This window comes from Lissotriton helveticus, chromosome 6, assembly GCF_964261635.1.
Source record: "Lissotriton helveticus chromosome 6, aLisHel1.1, whole genome shotgun sequence".
NCBI classification, from domain to species: domain Eukaryota; kingdom Metazoa; phylum Chordata; class Amphibia; order Caudata; family Salamandridae; genus Lissotriton; species Lissotriton helveticus.
In genome coordinates this window covers 157,873,321-157,900,750 of record NC_136067.1, presented here as the reverse complement: position 1 = coordinate 157,900,750, position 27,430 = coordinate 157,873,321, and the positions used below count along the sequence as shown (strand labels likewise).

General features: G+C 46.2%; 1 protein-coding gene across 3 annotated transcripts in view; it reads right to left on the bottom strand.

Annotated features, from left to right (window-relative positions):
• The window catches only part of LOC144762368 (epoxide hydrolase 1-like), a 294,492-nt gene extending 282,261 nt beyond the window's left edge, over positions 1-12,231 (bottom strand). For 2 of the 3 annotated variants that reach the window (XM_078647533.1, XM_078647532.1), the window contains exon 1: positions 12,112-12,190. The gene's annotated coding sequence lies outside the window, so the exon portion shown is untranslated. Of the gene's footprint in view, positions 1-12,111 lie in introns of all 3 variants that reach the window. The other variant, XM_078647530.1, reaches the window with a different exon arrangement.
• Positions 12,232-27,430: the final 15,199 nt, after the last annotated feature.

The window sequence follows — 27,430 nt, the reverse complement described above, 5'->3', positions numbered from 1 at the left end:
GAGTAGTAGAGAGTGAATAGAGAGTACTAGAGAGTGAGTAGAGGAGTAGAGTGTGAGTAGGAGAGAGTAGAGTGAGTAGTAGTTAGTAAAGTGTACTAGAGAGTAGTAGAGAGTGAGCAATAGAGTATTAGAGTGAGAAGTAATGAGTGAGTAGTAGAGAGTAGTGTAGAGTGAGTTGTATAGAGTTGTAGTAGAGTTAGTAGTAGAGAGTGAGTAGTATAGTGATTTGAGTAGAGAGTAGTAGAGAATGAGGAGTAGAGTAGTAGAGAGTAGAGTATTAGAGTGAGTAATATAGAGTTAGTAGAGTTGCAATGCAACAGTCTCGCCTTTAGGAAACATTGAAGTATTTATCCATGCAGCACATTATGTACATACTGTTTAACACTATGTGTAACACCCCGTTTCCAGACCCAGAATTACCATGTGTGAATCGACATAATGCCCACTTCGTCCATACTCTAATGTTGGCGCTACATACAGCAAACTGCAGAGGGGTTTTCACTTTCCCATCAAAGCAGGGATCAGTCACCCGAGTCCCTAAGAGTTCTTGCCCTCTAAGTGCCAGTATGACTGAACCCCACCTAGCCCTTTATGGGGGTAGGGGCATACGTTTATTTAGCAAGGCCATTCACCGTAATGTTATTACCGTTGATTTTAAAGTGCCTCCACTTCATTCGTACATACGAGTAGGAGGCGCTATACTTCAACAAAACCTGGTAACTCGTTATGCGGTGCATTGACACACGGAAAGATGTCCTTTCATTCGTTTGTTTAAGATTCAGTTTATTTGCCATCACATCTCAGCATACTACACGCTTGGAAGCGGAACCTCACTGGCAACTATAAAGTTTTCTCACCTGCAGGTAGCGCATGCCTTGCCCATGTTGAGGTTCCTTCTTTGCACCATACTCAGCTCCCTCACATCCATGCAGACCTTGGTGCCAAGGGACTCCAGTAATCCGAGTGAGGGGCTGGCGCCCCGAGGGGCGGAAGCAGAGCAGACGGAAGGCGCTGTGGTGAGCCGACAGTGTGGGAAGGAAGGAGTCTCCCTCGGGTGCTGCGTTAAACGAGCGGAGGGAGTGAGGGAGAGGTGACTGTACTGTGATGGATGAAAGGATGGTGTCAAGGGGCCTGAAGCAGAGTTTGTAGAACTGCGACGAATGAGCATGGAGTCTGGAGCGTAGTGAGCAAATGGGGGTGGTCTAGATCCCGTTGTCTCCAATACTGGGAGGATATAATTGAATGGGTCACGTGCACCAAATAAGACATAGTTGCATCCTGGTCTAATAAAGTTTCAGCACGCTGGAGCTCTAATGGACCGACTGCAGGCCAAACTAAGGGGAGAACTTGTTCCATTACTTATATGAACTAGCAAGACATTCACCTGCCCACTGCATTGTGGTTCCTGCTGCACTGGGCTGACCTGGCGGGAAGAGGAGTTATGGAAGTGTGGGTGCGTTTGTCTTAATATGGAACAATAACTATCAAGCTGTCCCACATCAGGTGTGAACAGATTATTCAGACCTTGTTTTAATTGGGAGTTCTGATACTGGTGGTTCTGTATTTAAATGGCAAAGAAAGGCTACCTTTGCCCTGGTGCAAAAACAATACACTCCTAGACAAACTACATACACTAGTTTGAGATCTGGGCGAATTGAGGACGTTTTGAGGTCTGTGTCTGGAGGAGACCCTGAGATCTGTGTGTGTCTTTGGGGGAGGAGGGGGTGCTTGAGACCTATATGTGTATGGAGGCTCCCCAACGTAAGATTTGCATTATAACCATTTGTGTTACAGCTAACGGTACACTCAAAATTACACCTATGCAAGGTAGAGGGTTCTGCCAGATGTGCACGTGCTCCACAATACATGAATATTTATCGGCAAGGTCAGTGGAATTGTGCAATTTTGCACCTACTACGTTTTCCGCATTAATACCAATTTGACATATCATGTATCACCTGCTGCATGTAACAAACAAAATGGGCCCTAGCTCATACGGATCAAAAGTTATTAAAAGGAAGTGACGTGCTGCAGCACTGTGTAAGGCCCTTGGCCAAGATTTGCGTGTCACCTTTCTGTTGCTTATTGTTGTTGTTTCACAAAGAACTTCATACCAAAATAGATAATTCTACAATGCCACATCATTAAAGCAAGGAGTCTCATTTACTTATTACAAGACCATCATATCAGGACGGAGAAGGGGAGCTCTTCCCTACCTTCACTATCTGTTCGTCTGTCTTATTGAAAATCTTATACTGGGCAACTGGAATCATGTAATTGTGCGGCTGTGGCATTTTTGACACAATTATGGGTTTGCCGCATTGGACATAATCTATCATCAGATGCATCTTCTGCACAATGTAACAGAAAAGTTTCTAAAATCACAGTGGTGTGTGTTGCAGCGCAGGGGAAAACCCTTTGAAAAGGTTGACTGGTCACCATTCTGTTGCTTGTTGTTTTATTTAGGTGTTGAGCCAGTACTAATGAGGAGTGCCCTATTCCCAGACAGTGCTAACAAGTGTAACCAGTTTTACATTACTGTCCATCTGCACTACACACTGTTCGGAAATCTCCGTATTTCTCCACGCTGCAGCGTCGACGCCTCTTGCCTCGCTAGGTTTTCTGTCCGCTTTGTGAGTCCCGCGTTAGTCAGGCATTATTCCTTGCTGGAACTTGTTCACTACACTTATTTCAGAGTCAGGTCATGGAGCTGGAAGGACGAATGAGACGAGCGGCTGCCGAGCGCGGTGCACTTGAAATGAAAAAGTCTGAATTTGAGGAGAAACTGGCAAAGCAGAAGGGGCAGATTGAAGAGATTCACAATCGCCACATGACGCAGCTCGAGTCTTTCAATGCGAGGTGCACGAATTAAAAGGTAAATGACTCCTTTAGTCTAATCCTGTAGCTCTTGTGCGTGTCTGTGCGTCATCCACGCTTTCTATATTTCAGAATACTCTGCTTAATTCAGAACCCTTGCTGTTAACAAAATTCCAAACTGGAAAATTAATTAAAAGGTACCCTCTAACAAGAAATCTGGTGGCTGTGTTTAACAAGCACCGTTTACTGACCAGCACCGCCTCACCCCCACAACCTCCATCTCCGAGGACTCCCAACGAAATGACGGCACAAACGCAAAAAAAACAGGGCGGAAACAGGATACTGAATCCCGCCCCTCCAGGACTCCCTGACCTGCCTCATGGTTGCCAAGGCGATATTTCAAGAAATATTGTCGGGATACCGTAAGACAGGTCATGGAGTCCTCGAGAGGCGGTATCCAGAGCAGAAAAATCTGCAAAACAGGAGCTTTTTCCAATGGCAGGCCTCCGTTTCAAGAGGCCTGCCAATGGAAAAAAGGGGCATGGCTTGATGCCGCATTGAAAACCCCACCTGACAATATCTCTTTGCCTGCTACAGCGCATGCGCTGCTAGCAGGCTTCGACCTAAAAATCACTCTGTGAGAAGATAACAAGAAAAATAGAATGTTTCTTAATTACTCCCATGTTGGATTCATGCTTGACTTTTACCCTATGTACTCTTTCGCGCAATATTATCACTGATAAATTATGCATTTGGTAAAACAGAACGTTTTCTGTGGCCTTTCATAAACCCTAAGGAGGGAAAAGTCTCTGACACGCCAGGCTACAGAATCCACCATTTAAAGTAAGAAAGAGTGAGTGAGTGTGTTATTACATATACCGGCATACAATGAACACAGAGAAAACAAAGGTCCATTGAAGTAACTGGCGGGGCAAACCTCCCCTCTCTTCCGGGAAGAAGTGGAACCTTCCACTGAGAGCATCACCGGCGTTATTCCTCTCGCTCAACTGTCCAGTGTCTTAAGTACAGCCCCCCCAACTATTCAAGGGCCTCACCACCTTTCAGGGATTGGACGGGGGTACATTTAGCCGAAGAGCAATTAAAATCTGGGAGAAAAGGTAGAAAAAAGGGGGCCCTCTTCACGTTCTGCTTGGGGGGTGTCCCATCATTTTGCGTTACCCCACCGATTCAGACGCCACTACTGGACAGATTGAACTTAAAATAAATCTCATCAAAGTGGGACTATCTCTCAACATCAATTAAGGGATGAGGGTGAAGTATGGGGCCCAGGAGATGACTGCGACCGTTCAAAGATCAAGTGGTGAGATGGTGTGACAGTCTAAAAAGGAACTTGTCCAAGCACTGCGACAGCCCAGGGCAAGTTACAGTCCTGGCCTGTACGAGAGAAGTGTAGTATCCAGGCCAGTACGAGAGGCCAAGGAAATCAATAAATAAACAAGCGCCATCCTGAAAGCAGTGCGAGTGCCATGGAGAGGGCCAACCTGTTAAAGCGTGGCAGCCTCTAGGACAGTGCCTGTCCTATCAGTGGCGGCTGTTTCTATTTTAAAGCGGTGAGGCGAGTGGGCGAATATTTCGACCCACTTTCAGGCAGAGTTAGAAACCCCAAAGCTCTCGATCGTGGCCCATTATACACGGATAGGCTGTGGGGTTTTAGGTTTAAACCTATAATAACTGATAAACCCCCACTGAAAGAAAAATAGCCCTCACCGGTGAAAACATATGAACACTGAAAAAACACCTCGACAACCACAAACTAAATGCCATTCAAAGAAAGGAAAAAGAGAGTGAAAGCCATTTTTTTCTTCCTGAAGGGGTCAATACAATGTAACTTTGTTATACAAGTAGCAGTAAGAAAGACTGGCTAACATTATTCTGCTTGAGTTTTGTTCTTTAGGGATGCCACTAAAATATTGTTTCTTCTTCCTTTTACTTTTTCAGATTTGTGGCCTTTGGTCTAAAGATGCAGGGTTTAGTTACATGTCGAGTTTAATTATTTTATAAACTATAGAGAATCAGGAAATATCAAACTCATATTTGATATTTTGGCTGCATTTGATTCTTTCATCGATAGGTAAAATGGCTGGTTTCATAAAAATCTTTCCTAATATGTGTCATCACATTTACCCACAGAGAATGGGTAAAAACCCTTAATACAACATACCATAGTTTCTAGTGGGTCATTATTGATAGTAGGTGAATTGCCAACACCTCAGACTTTAAACATTCAATGCAAGGTATAGTGACAAGTATAAATATCACCAAGCATCTGGGATGGTGGTGAAAACATGACACCAGACTTTTGGAAAACATGGAACGCAGTGTCACTTGTAATGCTCTGCAAAAAAGGTTCTTTCCAAGTTCAACAAAGATTGTAGGGATATTGTTTGTATTTGCAGTGATTCAGCTACGTATATAAAAAAGTTGTGTGATGACCTATCAAAATTGATACCCGAGCTGAAGTGATTCCCTGTAGGAGATCCTTGCCACTTGTTAGATGGCATGCTGAAAGCATCTTTACAATCTCAAGAGTTAATGAGGGATGCTATTGACTTTTTAGTCCATTCTAGTGCACTGGTTTCTTATGCACAGGAACTAAAACGCAAATATTTATCATTTCGCGCTTTATGTGGCATCAAAGAAAGAGTCATCCCAACTGTGTCCCTTACCTGATGGTTCTCAGCCCAATGGGCTAAGAATGCTGAGAGGGCCTTTTCACAGAAGTTTACATGGGAAGGAAAGAACGAGTGCACATGACCCAAAGACTCACTGAAGAAGTATTGTATGGTGTACTACAATAAGATTAATTTGCAAAAATCTATTTGGACCTCATATACACAATAAGTACACTGTCTATAAATCATGTTTTTTCAGTGCAGAAAGCAAGCAATAATAAAAGCAAAACGTTCCATAAACACCAGAAAAACACTTTTTCTGTTGTTTTTAGTGGTGCAAAAATGTGTAACCACTGATAACTGTTTTTTAAGATATTGAAAACACTGAAAAAACCCCACCAGAATTTACCAAAAATAGAAACTGAAAACAGGAAAGCCTATACACGGACCAGATGTCTGCATGTGTAACCAGACCGTCACTAAGTCAATCCTGATTGGTGTACTAGGGAATAGTGGCATCCATGTTTTTAGCACTACAAAGCCCCGGCCTGTAACTGAAAACAGAGAACATGCACAAGATTTTAAAATTGTATTACATACAGTTGCCACCAAATGTGCAGGGATTTAGAGTTTAGGGTGATACAAGCGTGATAAAAAACCTTTTTTTTTAGTAATACACAATCATACTGTACCTAGTGCAAACCTCTTTTTATGTGTTTCTATTACAAGAACAAACTTCAGAGCTCAGCTGACAAAAACATTGTTGTACCTCTAAAAAAGAACATAGTTTAGACACCAGGGAGCCTCAAATGATTCTATCAATTAAAACCATAAACACTGGCTCCCAAGAAGCCTTTAAATCTGCTGGTTAACCAATTACACAGATATACATTTCTTTCAGGTATCAAGCATCCTGGAAAAAGGATTGCGTCTTTTGCTGTCTGACTCTCCCATAGCTCCACAGCTTAGTTGGAATCTCGAGCCTGTAACAAGACAAGTTTTCACCCAGGATGTGGCATTATGGCCAGAGCTGCGCCTTTGGAGCTGGGGAATTCGGCTCAAGTCTCAGCATTCGCTCAATAGCAGCCTGTCATCTTGGGCAAATCACGTAATCTGCACGTGCCTATAAACATGGACTGAGACCTTGTGTAATATAACTTGTGTTTATGTAAAGCGCTCCAATACCATAGGGTCGAGTTTGTGCCATTTAAAAACTGCAGAAAATAGATAAGTAAAAACAAAGCGTTAACATAAGGAATGCCAGATTCTCAATTACTGGCTGGTTTGTAAAGGTGAAATCAGAAAAACTGGATAAAACGTGGCTTCAAACAGAAAGCAGACATTCTGAACTTAAAATTGTTGCTGGTACTCCCAATCCTGTTTTAACTCACTCATTCAACACTTTGTCATGTACACTCACCAGGCCCCTCACACCCATGGCACCAAACGGCTATTGGAAAAAAGATCTCAGCCAAAGTGCCTCTCATTGGGAGCCCGTCGGGTATTGCAGCACCGATCCGACGAGGAGCAGCCCGATGATGAAGCATGACACCCATCCGGGTATGTGAGGGCCCTAAAAGCCTCATAATACCCCAGAGACATTTGTAAATAAAGCGCCATCCCCAGGGCATCCTTGGAGACAGCACCAGGGAGACTGCCAGCCCAACTGATGGGGCCAGTACACAGTCACTTCATCTGCAGTGGCACACTAAGCTGGTGTAAAATTCTGTTACATGAGATTTTTGGCTGAATCGAGTTGTGCATGTGGGTTTTTGAACACTGGACTTCATGGGTCTGATAGAGCAAAGCTACTAAAATTACAGAAAATGAAGTCACCCTGCCAGACACAGTACCCAAAGTCAACAGTAATCTCACAGAGAAAGAATACATTCCTGCAAGCAAGCATTCCCGAACCACTTCACCCTTTGGGTGCTGGTGACGGACCCACTCCGTCACCAGCCACAGACGAGCTGTGCTAATGACGGAGTGGTTCCGTCACGGCCCCGCCGCCACGCCTGCGCGGCAGCGATTTCGCGCCTGCGCTGAGCGTTCTATTGAGCGGGTGGGGCCGTGACGGAACCACTCCGTCACAAGCACAGCGGGCCCGAGGCTCGTGACAGAGTGGTTCCGTCACGAGCATGGCGGCGCCGCGCGGCCCCCCTCCGCCCTAGCGCTAAGGGGTTAAACAATTTTCACTAACACACATGGGAGCCTAAGACTGATGGAGATAATTCCATTTGCATGGCCATTCCCACCTAAGTGTAAAGCTGCAATTCAATCAAACACATCTAAAGAAATCTGACACGACATAAAACGCTACGATACCTCATAGGGTAGTAAACGCAATCTAAAGGTAATTACAGTACAATACATATAACACACACTAACACCATAACACGCCACAATTGGGCAGTCGATTGTAGTTCATGTAGACTACATTAATTTCCTTATACTTCGACACTCTCTCACATAAAAACAGACAGCACTGCTGTAGGCCACGCCCATCACCCAGTACTGTACCGCTCCACAGCAATAAACCAGCCATCACCAACTGAACAGGCATCGATAACTGAAAAGATCTACCACATGCCGCTGGCCAAGGAGGACTCGAATTTAGTCCACCATTGTGGGTTCCAACTATCTGCATTCGTGATTTTTAACCTTTTAACTTCTGAGCAATCTCACTAAATCATGACTGGATTCCGGGGAACCCCACTGAAACATTATTGGACTCTGGGGACTACCACAGAGTCATTACTGAATGCTGGGGACCCCAGTATAAGCAATTTCAAGGATTTGGTCCACAAAGCAATACACAAAAATACAGACAACAAATATTCATCAAATACAGAGATGATGAAACTACACTGATGAAAAATCTACAGATGATGAAACATTTTATTTAATTCACAAATACAAAAAAAAGATGTACATTTTAATGGGAATTTTGGAGCTTTTTCATTCAATTAAGGCCACCAGCAGGCGTCGCAGACACCCCCACCCCTCAGAAATTTACCAAAAACTCTACTCCCCGTGCACGGGCTGTTGAGAGCTCCGTACACTCCTGAGCACCATTGCAACTGCACCAGCTGCAAGAATGGCTGCGGCCCAGAGTAGCAGACTGACACCTCTGCCTCCCCTACCCCTCTCCCATCATGCCTGACCATCACTCCACTCTTGAAAGAGACTCCCTGTCCCTTTCAGAAAAAAAAAGCATTTGCAATGCAATAGGTCTCGCATTAACAGGAGTTTAAGCTATTGGCAATGCAATAGCTTAAACTCTCGAAAATGCAAAACCTATTGCATTGCAAATATTTTTTTTAAAAATGTTACTAGCCCCCATGCAGCGCTTTCACGTTCATGACGGGCATGTCCTACAGTAAAGTGAAAACGCGGAATGGGGGCTTTCAGAAAAAAGCATGTTTGTCAAGTTGATATACAGATTTTTTTGCACGGTAAAAGTGCCCAAGCTGCGCTTTCCCTTTAATGTCAGCCGTGTACCTTTCTTTAGAAGCAGTTTGTGTAAAGAAAGGGGCGCAGCCTCTATGAATGTGTAAGCGCTGCATGGGTGTCAGTAAACAAATTAAATAAAAAAACGGCGAACGCTAAATGCGGACCGCGCTGCTAAAATAAATAAATACGATTAACAACAAGGGTTTGGCTATAGCGCAGCAAGGCTGCGCCTCATAAATGGTCAACAAAACAAAATGCCAATACTGCTCAGTGATTAGTCTAAATGGACAGAATAATGGAACCACAATTATTCTGAATGGACTACTCTTTCGGTCCTGAATTAATCATACAAAAATTAATTTTATTTCTTGATATTCATGGCGGTCTTCAAACAGAGACGTTGTTACTAGGAGCTCTCCAATAAAGAACAAGGTAAGAGCGAAAGGCGTGCTTAGACAAAACAGCGGAAAATGGCTTGCAAGAGGCTTAGAGTTAAACTACATAACGCAGTAAATGCAATATTTTATACGCCTCCACTAAGAGGTTCCGTTTATAAGACCCCCACCACTTCCTTTAGAGTCACAACTAAAGTCTAAACATTGCTGTGACACAGCACTTTGAAGCTGGAGGCCTGATTTGGGCCACGTTAAAAAGCTAACTCCGACACGCATCAAGATTTGATCTTATAGGATGTAGTCTGACATAACTATCGAATTACACCCCTTTAAAACGCCGATTTCTGTGCTGCAAAAAACTCAAAACATAATTTTTAAACACTCAAAATAGACATAATTAAAGGCACGTTTTTGGATTGCGAGCTTTAGAAAGGAAAAAGTCTCGTCGCAGACAAATCAACTAGTAATCTGGCTCTTTAACTGGTCTTTTTCGGCATCTATTCAAAGAAAAAACCGACTTACAAGAATTCAATCAAAATTGCAAGCGTCAAATTATACAGGTAACTGCTGCACAAACCCCTCTAAGCACCCCCCCCCCACTTTGACATCCAAGATCCCTTGATTAATAGCTATAAAATTATTTTTTCACAGTTAGACTAAAAATCCTTCCATACCTTTCCACCACTTTTGAAAAAACCCGGTTTCCATTATGTGAGTATCTTTTCAGCCCACCCATTGCCATTACAGTTGCTCTAACAATGTCATGTACAAACATTCATACCCGCCTTATGTCAACTTTTCAGATATTTATCAGAATGGATTTCGCGAGATAACAGGTACAGCGTGAATGTCGCAAGAGTATGAACGAGTAGTCATGGTGACATGATAGTAGTAGAAAGTAAGACAACTCATTTTCTGTTTTTCAGATTTTCTCTTCACGTGGTCCTGAGGAGAATCCCCGTATTCGGGGGATTCGAAACGCGTCGACACCTTTGTTGTTTAACTATTAGGCCAATCAAAATTTACGTTGTTGTATTTCTAAGAATTTTTTTGATTAGGATGGCCTAATTCAAAAAATCTTTTTGATAACGAATTCAAAACTAGTTTAGCTAATAAATCCTTCCCCTTTTTCACCCCCACTAGGCATCTCCAGCACTTAATTATCTTGTCTTCCCTTTTTCTATTTTCTTCTAAAAAAAAAGTCTGCTGTGAGTGTGGCACAGAATGAGATAGGATGTATGCGCAGCGAATGCGATTAGCTTGAATATTTTCTTCATTTATTACTTCCTTTAATTCTCCACCTTTTTTCTTGTACATAAACCCACAGATTACTTGTGTAAATAGGAGCTCCCTGTGTAGATAAGATGTTTTTTCTATTTGTGAAGAAATTGTAAAAAAAAGTGTTTAAAAATCTAATGACTTGACTTATGAATATCAAGAAATAAAATTAATTTTTGTATGATTAATTCAGTACCGAAAGAGTTGTCCATTCAGAATAATTGTGGTTCCATTATTCTGTCCATTTAGACTAATTACTGAGCAGTATTGGCATTTTGTTTTGTTGACCAAGATAAATAAATAAGCGCGGTCGATAAATGCAGACTGCACTGCTTAAATAAATAATAAGTGTGCTTGATAAATGCGGACTGCGCTGCTAAAAGAAGGAAAGAAACGCAACCAATATAGTTAAAGAGGACCGCCTTTAGTAAACATTAAAATAAAAGCGGGCAGCATGCTGCGAGGTAGTGGGTGCAACAGGGAAAGAGCATTAAATAAAATAGTGCTCACCAAATTATAAAGCAGAGCATGAAACAACAACAGTAAAAGGTCCAGTCGTTATGGGAGGTTACAAATACAGACAAGGCGATACCAAGGAGGGACTAATAAGCCTAATAATGAATCGGAAGCCAGCTTTTACGAAGGACAATGACGCAAGCCAATTACAAATATGGGCGGAGAGTGGGCAGGGCTTCTATTCCATACTCCACTACTGCATGCCTCAGGCTCGACCTAAAGAAAGGATCTCCCACACGCTGCAGCCTCTCTGCAATAAGGGTGCCATCAGACCCAAAGCAAGTAAAGAAAACGAGCCCCCATAAATCTTTAGTAAAATAAGAGTTCTAATTGGGATGCAATCAGCCATTCACACTTTTGTTTGCTTCACCAATGGGAACGTGTCCTTTTACTGGACTTATTAAAATGTTTGCAGTAGGTACAGCCTTATTACCCATTACTAAAAGGCATTCTTTGAAAGTACAGTTTAAAGACTTATGTCATAAAGGGACCTGCAGAGCAGCTCAAGGCTGCCAGGTTTCTGGAACCGATGCACCAGTCTCACACTTTTTCATCTCACACTCTGCTAAATGCTGTGTCACACAACACGACAACCGCACCTCGGTGGCCTTCACCCACGCACGAGAAGGAAACACTTCCCACACAGGATCACAACAAAGACACGACCCTTCCAACCACACACCACAGACGGTGCAGCGTGCTACTCATGTTGGCAAGTGCTTCGGAACCCCGCATACGGATAGTAAGCACTATGTAACTATTGCAATACAATACACAGATGTACAGTGCAAGACGTGTGCACCAGGAGGAACTGTCCAGTCAGAAGGATGGAGGCAGAGGGCTGCTGGAGTCCAAGCACTGAAACTGCACTAGCCACAACACTCACACTTTCAGGCGCTATAGTGATAAATAATAAGAATTCGAATAAGTGCTGCAGGAATCTGGAGGTTTCTGCTGCCCCTCCGCCACTGCTGCCTGAAGCCCCCACCCTCCTCCCAAGGCCCAGCAGCTCTCAGTACCTGCGGAAAGCTCCCAGGTCCGACCTGCTCCGATGCACCCCGTCGGGAGCCTCAGCCTGTGCGCGGGAGGCTGCTGGGAGCGATGAGGGATCAGGCCAGGCCAGGCCGGGCCCGCCCCACCAGCCGGGGGCACGCCCAGCCGCGGAGGGAGCCGGGCCGCCTGAAGAACCGCCCCGCTCCTCCATGCCATGCCGCTGACAGGGCCGGCCGGGTAGTCAGAAAGAGGAGACCCCTATCCTCCGTACACAGACTGTTTACAGTCCTGCGCGGCCGAACTTGAAAAAAACCCATTATTTCATGTTTGTATGTGGAATAGTGTCACGCACACGCCTATCCCCTCCGTTTACCGCCTGTTCACTAATGTTAACCTTGCTTTGTGACTCGGTGTTCTGCTGTCGCACACGAAGTTTGCGTTAAATTTACCGCGCAAACAATTTCCGAACAGGGACCTGTGTGCTGCCTGCGGGGCTTCTCGGCACTGCACGCGCGCTCAGCTGAACATAAGAAGCTTAGGTTCAAACCGAAAAAAATAAACAACAAAACCACGTGCTCGCTCGCGCAGCTCTGCAGCCGGGGCGGAGCCGTGCACGCGCAATCACGAGCACGTTGACCACGAGCTGTTCACAAGTGATTCTCGTGAGAAGCCCGGGGGCGTGGCTACCGGTGGCAACAGATGCACCTGCAACACCTGTGCGAGGGCGCGTGAGGGGCCCACTCACCCTAATTAGAAGTGTCTTTTATGTGTTGATACCGCACGGCACCCGAATTAAAACTGCCTGTTATAGCTTTATCAGGGGGGGAGGGGGGCATGTTTTCTTCCCTTGCTACCCTTCTGGTTCAGCCTTAATTAATGTTATGTTTATGGGACCAGTTCGTCTATGTCACACACATGTACAGTGGAGGTTGGATTTGCCTGTGCATGCTCTGTGACACATACCTGTCAACTCACCCACACTGGTGGGTGTTGCTTCCTTTTACTTCTCTTCACCCACCTGACAAAATACCTTCAAACCTATAGAGACAGAACCAGAGAATTGTGACATTTGAAAGTGGTGTGGTGTAAAATTTGTGGTGGAGTGCACCACGGCGACAAGGGAGGCCGGGTGGGCAGCCGACCGAAGGGAGGTCCCCATACCCCCCCCCCCGGGCAATTTGGGAGGGGCTGTGAGGGGGGTTATGAGGCAGGGCAGCGGCCATTTCAGTTTTTGGGCTTCTCCTAGTATGTAGCCCAAAAGGAGCCCAAGCATAAATGCTTTGGGCTCCTTGCTCCCAGCCACCATTTTAGGTTTGGTGACCTGGGGCCAGATGTAGGTAATTCATATTTACCGACTCTTAAATACCGAATTTTACCGATTCGGTATTTAAGAGTCGGTAAATATGAAGGGGGAGATGTAGGTATTACAGATTCTGTAAATACCGAATCGTTAAGTTTCGGTATTTACCGAATCTGTAAATACCAAATCGGTATTGCCCATTGATTCCTATGGGCCTTAAAGCCCATAGGAATCAATGGGCAATACCGAATCTGTAATTACAGAATCGGTAAATACCGAATTTTGCAAGGGTGCAGGGGGTGTCACTTTGACACCCTCTGGCACCCCAAAAATAGGCATGTGCGCCATGTGGCACACAGACATGCCCTAAGGGCATGTCTGTCTGTCACATGGCTAGGTGTGCATGCACACATGTGCATGCACACCTGAATTCGGTATTTTAACACCCAATTGGATTGGGTGGTAAAATACAGAATTTGTAGGGCCTTTGGGACTCAGAAGAGTCCCACCTACATCTGGGAATTACTGAATCGATAAAAATACCGATTCAGTATTTTACAGATTCTGTAAATTTACCGATTCTGTAAATTTACAGAATCTGTAAAATCTGGCCCCCTACATCTCAAGATGCCAAATACCGGTCGGAAACGGCGAATTCGGCCGTTTCCGACCGGTATTTGCCACCTACATCGGGCCCTAGGTGGCTGGGAGCTCAGGCAGGATTTTTTTAGGAATTTTGGTGGTTTTTATTGATTCTAGGTATTTGAGATAGCGTTTTTGTGAGCATTTATTTAAATTGTGCTTACTATTATGGAGGTGCAGCGCTTGGCTGGCGAAAGTAGTTTTTTGGTGGCAGTCCGGTCCGTGAGCAACGCGTGGGGACCACCCATTGAGGCAGGTAAGCGTGGGGGCCAGTGGTGGAGCAATAAGCGCTCCTCTTCAGCGAGGCATGCGGCGGAGAATGGAGCCCGCTCGGCTCTTTCTAGTGAACGCGTAGGTGTTGTGGTGCCTGGGGAGGGGCGTAGCAATAAGCGCTCCTCTTCAGCGAGGCATGCGGCGGAGAATGGAGCCGGCCCGGCTCTTTCTAGTGAGCGCGTAGGTGTTGTGGTGCCTGGGGAGGGGCGTAGCTGTTGGGAGGAGGAAGGGGAGTTGAGTGTGAATTTTTCGGTGGGGTCAGGTGAGAGCGAGCAGGCCAATCCATTAGAGGCTGCGGAAGGCTTGTTTAGTGGCCTTCAAGGGAGCGCTATTACTGTTGTACCGGCCGCTCCTGCAGGTGGTATTAAAGTCGCAGAGCATTTTGAAGAGGAGGAGGATGGGGAGTTGGGTAATGACGACAATGTGGGCAGTCCATTGCTGTTTTCGACCCAGCATATTTTTAGGGGGGGTTTTGTCTGTGGGGTGGAGCTCTAAGGGTGATGGTGAATGGGCTCAAGTGGAGGGAGTAATGTGTGGAAAGGGGGTGGCTTCATTTGGGGGACAGAGCAGGCGGGAAAAAGTTTTTCAGTTAGGGAGGGTGCACTTGTGGATACTCGTGCTGGAATATGGGACAGGTCTCCAGGGGAGAATGTGGGAGGTTGTGTTCCTAGTTCATTGGTTCAGGTGCAAAGGAATTTGGAACTTGCAGGCGGTGGTCAGGCTTGGGAGGGTTTAGCTGTTTTTTCCCTCTTGGTTGGTGGGTTTACGGGGTCAGGGTGTGGCTGAAAGGTCAGAACATCATGCGCGCCTAGGTTTTTTTTAAGGAGGTCAGGCCCCCTGTGGAGAAGCAACAGAGGGAGAGTAAAGTTAGAACGGTGGGTTAGAGTTGGGGCCAAGATTTATCAGCGGCAGGGGCTTTGTTGGAATGGAGCGATGATGTAGAGAGGGGTTGTTCTTTTCCGATGGTAGGTTCTGGCGGCGTGGTGCAGTCTGGTCGCGTAAGAAGGCGTTCAGCAGGTCCGGTAATCGCTAGTTGGCAGGGGTCTGGATCGGCTTTTGATATTAGGGATCCCAGCACATCAGTCCAAACTTTTTCTTTTCAGGATACAGATCGGCGCAGCGCAGCAGACTCGGTAGGGCGCGGTTCGGCTGAACTGAGCCGAGGTGAAGGGAGGGTAGAGCCTTGCGCGGCACTTTCCGTACCACCGAGGGATCCCGTCGTGGTCAGCATATGAAGGTCTGGCGCGACCTCGCTGGCCCCAACGAATAGCAGGTTCAGGTGGTCTACCCTACCGACGGCTATGGAGCTTCAGAGTCAACGCATGGGGGAGTATCGGCGGGTACAGTCGGCTCCCCCGCCAGGAGGACGTTCAGAGGCCATGAGGGCCAGTGTTGGTAACACTGGGTCTGGTAGGACCCGTGAGGTGGAATCTGATAATGAAGGGCTTCAGGTGGTGGAGCCGATTCTGCTTGATTATGTTGATGAGAGCCCCGAGAAAGGGGAATTGCAAGATATGGAGGGGGGGGGGGGGAGGGCCCTCTCATGTCTCTTATAGTGTTTTACAGATTTAGGAGTGGTACAGCAATCAAGGAACAGACGAGAGCATGGCCCCTTGGTGAGGGCTCCTCGGACACGGGACAGAATGGAATTATCGGCACATCGGTTGGAGTCCGCTAGAGCAGCCTCTTTAGAGCCAGGTGAGACAACTCATACATGGGCCAAACCAAAAATGGTGTCTGTGGGGACTGGGGTAGAGGGGGTCGGGGGGGTCGGAGGGGGTCGGAGGGAAGACTGCTGAAAGGTAAATATGTTAAGGACACGGGAGGGGGCACTGAGGATGCCAATGTAGCATTGGGGGTGTTAAAGATCCTCTTGTTAGTAAAGAATTAAAAAATGAAGAAGCTGCCTGACATGGGGGTAACCAAGCCTTTGGGTGCTCATCTGATGTTGGCAATCAAGGAGTGCATATGGAGGGGTGAGTATGTTGAGATATTGAAACTCCTGCACAGGGAGGTCAGGTCTAAGGAAGGTTCTAAGGAGGAGGAGTATGAATTGGCTGAGCGCCCTAAAGTGCCATTGACCATTGAGAATTGGATGGCGGTGTTTTTAATATATGCAAGCGTACATGGTGCAAAATCCCCGGAGAGCAGCATGTATATATATTTAATTATATGGACGTGTTTCAAAAGTGCAGATTACTGGGGGAGGTTATGCATGGGCTCAATATGATGAGGAGTTTCGGGTTTTGGAAGACATGGGACCCAAAAGCTAAGTGGGGGAAGTTAGATACAGATTTATGGCAGTATACCATGGGAGTGGCTGCAGGCAGTAAGACGATTTTTTCAGCTAGTGGATTGCCGTTATTTTACCGGCCCTTTCAGGGGAAGCCCACCCGGGGTGGGGTGGGAAGCTGAACGGCTGCACAGACTGGAACTGGGGTATGTTGGGATTTCAATAAAGGGCTATGCACAAGGGAGTATTGTAAGTGCAGACATGAGTGCTCCAACTGTGGCAAGCGCCATCCCCTTGTTAGATGTTGGGGAGCTAAATCGCAAGGTGGTCAGCCAGCGAACCAGACAGGTCCAGGTACATCTAGCACCCCACAGCAATTTAAAGGGGGTCGGGGGTAGAGGGGCACAGGGCACTGGGCCAAAGGGCTCCTACGCCAATTATGCTGGCAAGACTAGGAAACGTACTGAGTGGGTATGAGGATGTAGGGGCGAAACAGAAGTTTTAGGACGGTTTTCAACATGGATTTCATTGGGGTTATCTGGGTCCACGTCAGAGAAGGTGGGCGGATAACTTGAAGTCAGCGTCAGAACATAGCGGGGTGGTGCGAGAAAAACTGAACAAAGAAGTGCATGAAGGAAGGATGGCAGGCCCTTTTGATGATTGGCCGATCCTGAACTTGATAATATCACCTATTGGAGTGGTGCCCAAAAAAGAACAAGGGCAATACGGGCTAATTCAGCATTTGTCATGGCCTGAGGGATCTTCGGTGAATGATTTCATTGATGAGGAGAGTGCCTCAGTTACATATTCCTCAGTTGTCGCGGCCATGTCACTAGTGGAGACCGCGGGCGCAACTGCAGAGATGGCAAAAATTTGATATTAAGTCTGCTTTTCGGTTGCTTCCAGTCCATCCAGATGATTGGGATCTTCTGAGTATCCATTTCGAGGATAAATGGTATGTGGACAAAGCATTACCGATGGGTTGCTCCATGTCATGTGCTCTATTGGAATGTTTCAGCACCTTTTGGGCAATGGTATTTCACGCACTACACAGGTCATTTATGGGTAACACACTATTTGGTTGATTTTTCTTTGTTGGTTCCCCGGGCTCCGCGGAGTGCCAGTCAGCACTGGACACGTTCCATGAGCTCATGGGGGACTTGGGAGTGCCCTTGGCTCCTGAAACAACCAAGGGACCAGCTACAGTATTATCCTTTTTGGGTATTGAAATCGATTCAGTGGCAATGCGGGCTCGCTTGCCGGTTGACAAAAAGCTGAAAATGCTAGAATTACTGGTCAGTATGCTGTCAACATAGAAGGTGGAGGTGAAGGAGATTCAGGTGTTGCTGGGACATTCTTAACGTCGCTTGCAGGGCGGTCAGGGCAGGGAGGATTTTCTGTAAGAGATTGGGAAGAGCTTTGGCTGGTCGGCATTTGCCTCACCACCGTGTCCGGTTGGCAGGGGAGTGACGGAGTTTTTGCGTAGGTGGTCCTTTTGTTTTCTTACTTCATTTAATGGTGTGCCATGGGTCAGGGAAGAAGATGTTCAGTGGGATGTGCAAATGATGTCAGATGCAGCGGGCAGTGACGGTTTTGGCTTATACTGGTACGGCAGGTGGTGTGCAGAAAAGTGGCCACAGGATTGGAGGGATGGAGGGAGGAGCGTAACATTTCTTGAGCCTTTTCCATTGTTAGTGGCATTGACCCTTTGGGGGGTGGAACTGGCACACAAGAAGGTCCTTTTTTGGGTGGACAACATGGCAGTGGTTGAGATCTTCCACAGGCAATCAGCTAGAGATGAACAGAATTTGAAGTTAATGAGGGTTTTTGTGTTAGGCTGCCTGAAGCATGATTTTACATTTCGAGCTTTGCACATGCCTGGTGTGGACATTGACATAGCTGATGCGTTGTCTCGTTCGCAGTGGGGGGGATTCCGTGGGCTGGCCAAGGAGGCGGACAGGACACCGATTCCAATGCCGGAACATCTGTGGTATGTAGGCAATGTAAGGTATTATACCTGGTGGTAGGTTCTTTGTCTGCGTCCACGCGAACAGCATATGCCCTGGCATGGAAGGAATTTTTGGCGTATGGGGCAGGTAGGCGTGAAAAAGCTTGGCGGCGTTCCGAGGATGTTGTACGGTTCATTTTGGATTTTATAGAGAGAGGCTTTTCATCGCAGGACGATTAGGGATATTCTCCTTTGGCTGGCGAAGTCGGGAAGAGAATGCTTGAAGGTTGGGCTAGTGAGCGGGAAGGTGTTCAGTTGTCCCGTTCTCCCCTCTCGTGGCAGTAATTGGCTCGTTGTTGGACGTTTTACCTTTGGTTTGCAGGCATTCGTGTTTTTGGGGCTTTTTGAGTCTCGGATTTATTAGGTTTTTCAAATCAAAAAAGGGAATCTCTTGGTAAGAAGTGTTTTTCCTTGAAGAAGGGGTGCATGTTTGGTTTTCTAGTTCTAAAACCGATCAGAGGAAGTTGGGGAAAGGGGTCTGGTTGGAAGCGAGGGCTCCTCAGGTTACTTGTCCATGGCGTTTGGCCCACCGCTGGAAGACATTGTCAGAGGGGTCAGACTGCAATACTGTTTTTCAGCACATTAATGGGGCTCTAGTTACAGCATATCAACTGTGCATGGTGTTGCGTAAAGCTTGCAGAAGATTAGGTTGGAGGGGGAGCAATATGGAAAGCACTCTTTTAGGATTGGAGCAGCGTCTGAAGCTCATAATAGGGGATGGTCTCAAGGGGAAATTATGCGGTTAGGGCGCTGGTTGTCAAATTGTTTCCAGCGTTATGTGAGAAGCAACGCGGGGGAGGGCGCATGCGTCATCCTCCTTGGTTTGAGATTCATTGTATATTTCTTTTTACAGGTTCTGTAGCTGGACCCCAGTCTAAAGAAGGGACGGTTTGGATAATGGGGCTTTCGTTCATCAAATGGGCCCAGGTTCAGGCGGCCCAAAGTTATTTTTGAAAATGTTGAGTTTTACTGATCAAATGTTCGATATTGTGTGAAGGGGAAAGGGGGTATGCTTTGGAGGGAAGTCATTCCGTGTTTGAATAAGGCGATGGTGAGAGGACTATGTCTGGATATTTTCTTGATACACCTAGGAGAGAATGATCTTCGTGGGGTAAAAGGAGTGGTTTTGTTGCTGGCTATTAAGAAGGCTTTATCTTTAATTGAAGAGCGTTGGTCTGGTTGCTATGTGTTATGGTCAGAATTAGTGTCATGAAGGATCTGGAGAGGGGCAGTGAACCCTAGAGCAATTGACAGGGCTAGGAAGCGGGTGAATTCAGAGATTTTTAGGTTCTGCCGTCAGTTGGGTTTCGGGAGATGTGTCACACAGGGATATCCACTTTGAGTCAGTTAAATTTTTCGTGATGATGGAGTAAATTTATCCAGGTTGGGTATGGACCTTTATTTGCTGAAGTTCAGAGAAGTTTTTTCTAGATGCTTGAAGGTTCAGAAGTGAAGGGTTTTAGAATTGTTCCTACTGGGGGGGGGGCAGAAAGGGGGGGTAGTTTCCCTCCCCCGCCTTTCTGGGTGGCGGGGTCTATTTGTTTTTGGGCAGTTTTTGGCAGAGGTTTGTTGATTAATGGGTAAGTTGTGTTATCTCCAAAACAATAGAGGAAGTGTAGAGGAAATGATAGAATCACCCTCCTAACAGAATTATATAAACAAAAGGATTCTATCAATATTTGATGGTGACTATATTTATATATTTTTTGATTTCCAATATATAGTGTGATACTAGGCTCTCTCTTAGATCTGAAAAGATGAGGGCACTATGTGCTTTTTAAAATACCCCTCACACATTAAAAAGTCCTTTAGTGTCATGCTTCATCATGGGGGTCTTCCCGTCCCTCTACGGGGTGGGGCGTGCTACGACCTACAGACTACGCGGGAGCACTAGTTATTGTGACAGTAGGCTATGTGTAGGTGCTGTGTAAGTGGTGTCAGTGAAGTGTAGGGACCTAAATATGTGGGTGTAAGTAAAAAAGTTAAAAATTCCCTGGCTAGTAGAAAAAATATATTTTATTCACTTCTCTGGCTGGGAACATTAAGAAGGGGGTTTTGTGGTAGAGCAATTAGCTTGCTACCTGGTCGGGACGGGAAGACCCCCGTGATGAAGCATGACACTAAAGGACTTTTTAGTGTAATGACACCAGGAAAAAGTGGGGTAACCATGAAAGCAGATCTACTTTCAAATAAGTATGGATATAGTTTTCCTTCCTTATAGGCTTCTTACCTGTTGAGGATTTTTTGGGCCATGCATGTAAGGTTCTTCTTAACGTAACTGGTGATTGCAATAGCGACCTGTGCAAAGCTTGTCATCTGTGTTTCAGGAGAGTACCTGAAAAGGTCTTGTTTGGAAGAAGAATAAGTATAGTAGGTAGATCAACACTAGAGCAAAATAATACATGATGCCAAGTTTGAATGAATGGGAATGAGGCATGAGCATAAAAAGGAGGCTTTGACATTATCTTCTTGGAAATTAACAAAATGATCCAAGAGGTACTACATGGAAAGCTCCCAGACCAGGTGGCTATGGTATAGAGATTTAAAAATGGTATTTGATTAAGCAATGGAAAAAGGGAAGCCAATAGACACAATGCTTTAGGCAACAATCACAATGATCTACAAAGATGGGGAAAGTTCAGTAGATCCTACACACCGCTATCGCATATGAACACCAACTTCAAAATACACGCTGAAATGCTCTTAAGGCACTTCACATGCCTCCTAACAGCTGAGATTCACCCAATCAATGTGTACTCACATCCTTCTGTTTCAGAGCACAAAGCCAGATGGGGTTGTAGTCTGTTCGAAGAAGAAGGTGACAGCTGTAGTACTTGATGAAAAAGTGCTTGACTCAGTTTTGTGGATCTTCATATACATAGGTCAAAGCAGTGGTTGCTTTTGGTAACATTACATCAAACTTGTCAAGCCGTCATAACATGGCCCCATAGCTATCATAATAACCAATGAAAAAGGCTCATAGAAAATACACAGGCACCAGAAAAGGCTGTCCACTGTCACCCCCATTGTTTTCAGAACCACTAGTGTTGCTAGTGAGAAGCAGGTATAGGGACAAGGGCATACCAATGGGTGCACTGACCACATAAGTTTGCTTCACACACGCGATGTCCTATTATTTACGAAAAACAACACTGATTACCGAGCCCGGAAGGCCTTCAACAGGTACTCAAAGTTCTCTGGACTACTGGCAAACTGAGACAAAACAATATATTATCCACCTGTACCCCAGGTGACACCAGTATATAACCTTAAGTTGACAATCAACACCCAACACCAAATACTATGGGATAATGATAAACACCAAGTGGTTCACTTTGAGTCCCGTGTCACATACATGAAGTATAAATTACATATGTGGGAAAAAGGCCCATTCTCCATGAGAGTGGAAATATCAAGCGAAAATTAGGATTTCGTCATTTTTTCTGAATATGCCAATCGTGGTTCCAGAGACGCTATTCACACAATTGGATGGGATAATCTAATTGTCCATAGGGGTGAAAAGCAATCCGGGGAAGTAACGTTTTACTCAAACCTTTGATGAAGGGCAGCTAAACTGACTCCAAAACATTAACATTAACTAAAGACTCAAACACAATGTCCGACCCCTTGGTGTGATGGTATTAAGCTACCTGTCCTGCTTGAAGGCTCCAGAATGATGGCCTGGGACAGTAGACCTATTCCCCATGGCTCTTAATGAAGGCACAGAGGAAAGAGAACCCAGGAAAGGTTTCCAGCAAAACAAGGACTTGTGACCCAGTTCATGTTGGAAGCAGTGGCATGGTTGAATCATACGCCTAAATATTGACAGCTACTGAGAGGAAACTGATTAATAAAATATCTGAGAATCATTTCAGGGGTACATTGGTTGAAGTCCTCCACTGGAGAAACACACAGATGACTGTTCCGTTCGTATTTCCAGAACACTCTCCAGAAAGCCACGTGTTATACTTCCTAATCCACCTGATGAACTGAGGAAGGTAGTCACTCTGCTGTCAGGTAAGCTTATGAGGTCTCTTGTGTTATTCGGATACGGGACTAAACGGTAGGAGGATGTTGAGCAATCAATCAGTAGATTTGTAGAGCTCTACTTGTCACTCATGAGGGTATTCAGGTACTGGCAGGGTCTAGTTGATTAGCTGAAAAGAAAGGTCTTCAGCAACTTTCTGAACTCTGGAAGAGAGAGGGATGTCCATAGATGAAAGGGTAGCTCGTTCCATGTTTTCGCTGCTAGGTAGGCTATGTTGGATGCAGGGGTGAGGGTTAGAGAAAGGGACGCGGAGTGGAGGCGTCCGGTGGGCTGATGGAAGTTTAGGTGGCGGTTCAAGTAGGCAAGGTCCGCAGTTGATAAACTATTTGCTTAGAATCAAAAGCGCTCTGCCTGTTACCTAGAATGGGCTTGAACCATTATCAGATAATTAACTGGTGATACATCACCCCCTGTATCGAAAGTCAGATATTCAGAGAGTGGGGCACAGAGCACCAGGAATGTGATACTGCAAGATTATTGCTAACGTCTGATCTAAGTGCTGTGATGTAATGGATTATAATTCCACCATCAGATATTAAACCCACTGTATGTGCATCAAAAGCCAAAGTTACATTCAGATATGCTGCGTTTTCAGTTCACTGAGGCTAGAAGGGGACTAATCATGCCTTGGATGTCCTCTCACCCACCCTCCTTTTACTAAAATGTAAGATATTACTCACAACTGGTGCACAAACAGAGATATCTGGGTCGATTTGCAGGCAACTTTCCAAAGACAAGCATTTGCAATGCAATAGGTCTCGCATTAGGAAAGTTTGAGCTATTGGTCTTGTAAATGACATTTTTTTTTATTTATGTGTTGGTTTTGAAAATGGCTAAATTAATAGCTTTGTCATTTACAATGCCAATAGTTATAACTTTCGCAAATGTGACACCTATAGCATTTGTAATGCAACATATGTTGTATTTACGTGACTTAGATGTATTGATAATAAAAAAACAATGGCTTAATTTTTTTAAATAATTAATACTTAAATAAAAGTGATTGTAATTTATAATGGCAATAGCTTAAACTTTTGTAAATAACTTTTGTGAAGATTATGTTCAGTGTATTTTATTGTGACGAAAATCCAAGAACAGAAGTGAAATATTAACATCTTTTGGTGACATTTGTGATAAAGCTGGATACATTGAGAGAACATATTTGAAACAGTTGTTGTTGAATGGTTGCGCAGATTGATGCTGGGGTGGCGCGGAGTGATGCTGTGGTGGTGCTGGGGTGGTGCTGGGGTGGTGCTGAGTGATGCTGGGATGGTGCTGGGGTGGTGCTGGGGTGGTGCTGGGGTGGTGCTGGGGTGGTGCTGGGGTGGTGCTGAGTGGTGCTGGGGTGGTGCTGGGGTGGTGCTGGGGTGGTGCTGAGTGGTGCTGGGGTGGTGCTGGGGTGGTGCTGAGTGATGCTGAGTGATGCTGGGGTGGTGCTGAGTGATGCTGGGGTGGTGCTGTGGTGGTGCTGAGTGATGCTGTGGTGGTTCTGAGTGGTGCTGTGGTGGTGCTGAGTGATGCTGTGGTGGTTCTGAGTGGTGCTGTGGTGGTGCTGAGTGATGCTGGGATGGTGCTGGGGTGGTGCTGGGGTGGTGCTGGGGTGGTGCTGGGGTGGTGCTGAGTGGTGCTGGGGTGGTGCTGGGGTGGTGCTGAGTGATGCTGTGGTGGTTCTGAGTGGTGCTGTGGTGGTCCTGTGGTGGTGCTGGGTGGTGCTGGGTGGTGCTGTGGTGGTGCTGATTGGTGCTGGGGTGGTGCTGATTGGTGCTGGGGTGGTGCTGAGTGGTGCTGGGGTGGTGCTGGTGTGGTGCTGGTGTGTTGCTGGGGTGGTGCTGAGTGATGCTGAGTGATGCTGAGTGATGCTGAGTGATGCTGAGTGATGCTGGGGTGGTGCTGAGTGATGCTGGGGTGGTGCTGAGTGGTGCTGAGTGGTGCTGAGTGGTGCCGAGTGGTGCCGAGTGGTGCTGAGTGGTGCTGAGTGGTGCTGAGTGGTGCTGAGTGGTGCTGAGTGGTGCTGTGGTGGCGCTGAGTGGTGCTGTGGTGGCGCTGAGTGGTGCTGTGGTGGCGCTGAGTGGTGCTGAGGTGGCGCTGAGTGGTGCTGAGGTGGCGCTGAGGTGGCGCTGAGTGGTGCTTTGGTGGCGCTGAGTGATGCTTTGGTGGCGCTGAGTGATGCTTTGGTGGTGTTGAGTGATGCTTTGGTGGTGCTGAGTGGTGCTGTGGAGGTGCCGAGTGGTGCTGTGGTGGTGCCAAGTGATAATGTGGTGGTGCTGAGTGATGCTGTGGTGGTGCTGAGTGATGCTGTGGTGGTGCTGAGTGATGCTGTTGTGCTGCTGTGGTGGTGCTGTTGTGCTGCTGTGGTGGTGCTGAGTGGTGCTGTGGTGGTGCTGAATGATGCTGGGGTGGCGCTGAGTGATAATGGGGTGGTGCTGAGTGGTGCTGTGGTGGTGCTGAGTGGTGCTGTGGTGATAATGTGGTGGTGCTGAGTGATAATGTGGTGGTGCTGAGTGATAATGTGGTGGTGCTGAGTGATAATGTGGTGGTGCTGGGTGATAATGTGGTGGTGCTGAGTGATAATGTGGTGGTGCTGGGTGATGCTGGGGTAGCGCCGAGTGATGCTGGGGTAGCGCTGAGTGATGATGTGGCGATGCAGAGGGTAGAAAGGCACAAAAAGCGAGTCTAACAGAGGGCAGAAGGGCAGAAAAACAAGGGAAAAACGAGTCTACCAGAGGGCAAAAGGGCCCAAAAAAACGAGTCTAACAGGGGGCAGAAGGGCAGAAAAAAAGGGAAAAACTAGTCTAACAGAGGGCAGATGGGCACAAAAACCAGTCTAACAGGGGGCAGAAAGGCACAAAAAAACGAGTCTAACAGAGGGCAGAGCTCGGAGAGCCAAGTACCATCTGCAGTCTATGGCCCTGCGTACAGCTATTCTGCAACAAACAGGTGGCTTTTAGGAGGCTATGGGTGCTATGTGGGGTGTTTGGGGCGTTAGACCAGGGATGTCCGAGATTGAAGACTGTACTGTGTCAATTCCGGGACCCTTGGCATTCTGGGCAACCTTTAACCGGCTCTCGTGTAGCTTCTTGAAAGCCAAATAGGAAGTACAGAAAGAATGTACTTTCTCGTCTGAGTTCCTTGAAATCTGCTGGCCAAGCACTTCATTTTACATCAGGCCACTTCCTCGCTCTGTCAGTGTGTTCCTGTCTCCCAGCAGCTCTGTTCACGCACTTCGGAGCACACTTGGGTATGAGAGCTGCGGCACCTTCCCTCCCAGTTCTGCCCGTGGGACCCGAGACAGGTGGCCAGCAGCATCTTTAATATAAGAAAGGACATTCACACCACACTGGGGCTAATGCCAGCTTCTTTTCCTTTTGACGATATTTAATTAAAAAAGCCTGAGAAAGTAAAGAAAAATAAACAAGTAATTCAAGCGCAGCCGCATTTTACAGTGGAAGTTCTGAAGCTGCCTGTTTGTGAGGTCACTCTACGTTTCAGCTGCTGGAAACTTACAACAATTTAACTGACCTGAGCATATCTGTTGAGTGGGCGACTCCACTTAGCACCTCCACAATCTATGTTTAATGTGTCTTTTAAGTAGTGTGTGCATGCGCTCTGCTGCAGTGTTAGCACTGCCGTAGGTAAAATAAACAAATAAGAAAAGTGCGGGAGGAGCATAACAAGGCATAGGAAGGCGAAAGGCATGCCTCATTCAACTGTAAGGAGCATGAGACTCCCCCACACTCATCATTACAAAGGCACTATGTAGTAAGGACAGGACAGTGTTGCTGTGTTAGCGAGCATGGGAAGTGAAGTGAAGTGCTCCCAACTGAATTTAAAAAGAACAAGCATGGAGAGAGAAGAGAGAACTGTGGAGCTGGGGACCAGTGTTCGAGCCTTGGCGATGGCTCAACATCTGTAATTATTAGCAGATCTGGCACTTTTTTAATTAAAAATAAATAAATAAACAACATCTCGGAAGGAGTGGGAGAAAGATAAAATGAGTTAGTTAAAAAAACATGTGACGGAAGTGACCTGCTGTTTGGAAAGTGAAAGCGCAAATCACATGCTGAATGTTGCAGAAAAGCATGTTGTGACAGCAATAGGAACAAGTAGATAAAAGAGCCTGGGGGGGAGCGAGCGAGGGAAGGTAAAGCATATGCGGAGTAGATAAAGAATGTTGTAGGGGGGGGGGGAGAGAAATGCGAGACACGGCCTGGCAGCCGTGAAAAGTGCAAAGGCGGGGGAGTGGATCCCTTTGAAGTGAAGCTCTCGGAGGCAGGCGGCTCGGGAGCAAATGGTAAGCGCGTTCACGAGCACATGCACTCGATGTAATCCGCCTGGTGGTTTCAGAGCTTGTTTTGCCCTCAATACTCTCGTCCTATTTTCGCTTGCGCGATTAATAGGACGAGCCCTAAAATGTAGTTCCCTAAATGTGAGCAGGGGAAGAATACAAGTCAACCAACCATAAGGGTCACAAAAAGGCTATGCTCCAAAGGAGGGATAAACAGAGGAATGGGAAAGCAAGCCATCAAATAACAAGAAAGCAAATGAGTGACAATAATGCCATCCAATGTTAACCAAGGGTCCTGTTCTAAGCCCACTCTAAGTTTTTGCACTGTCTAGTAGTTGACTAAATAAATAATCACAAGCATTGCCAAGGAAGCCAAAACCTCAGGTCTTAGCATGCATACAATTAGTTGTAACTGTTATTCCCAATGTGAAAAGCCCCCCACTTGAATAAGAATAAAAAATATATATAACTAAAGGAGTGGCCCAGCAGCAGAGGTACACCAGCCCCGACGCTGAAATGCACTCCTTGTCAGGTGGCCGAGCACAAGTAATCAGGC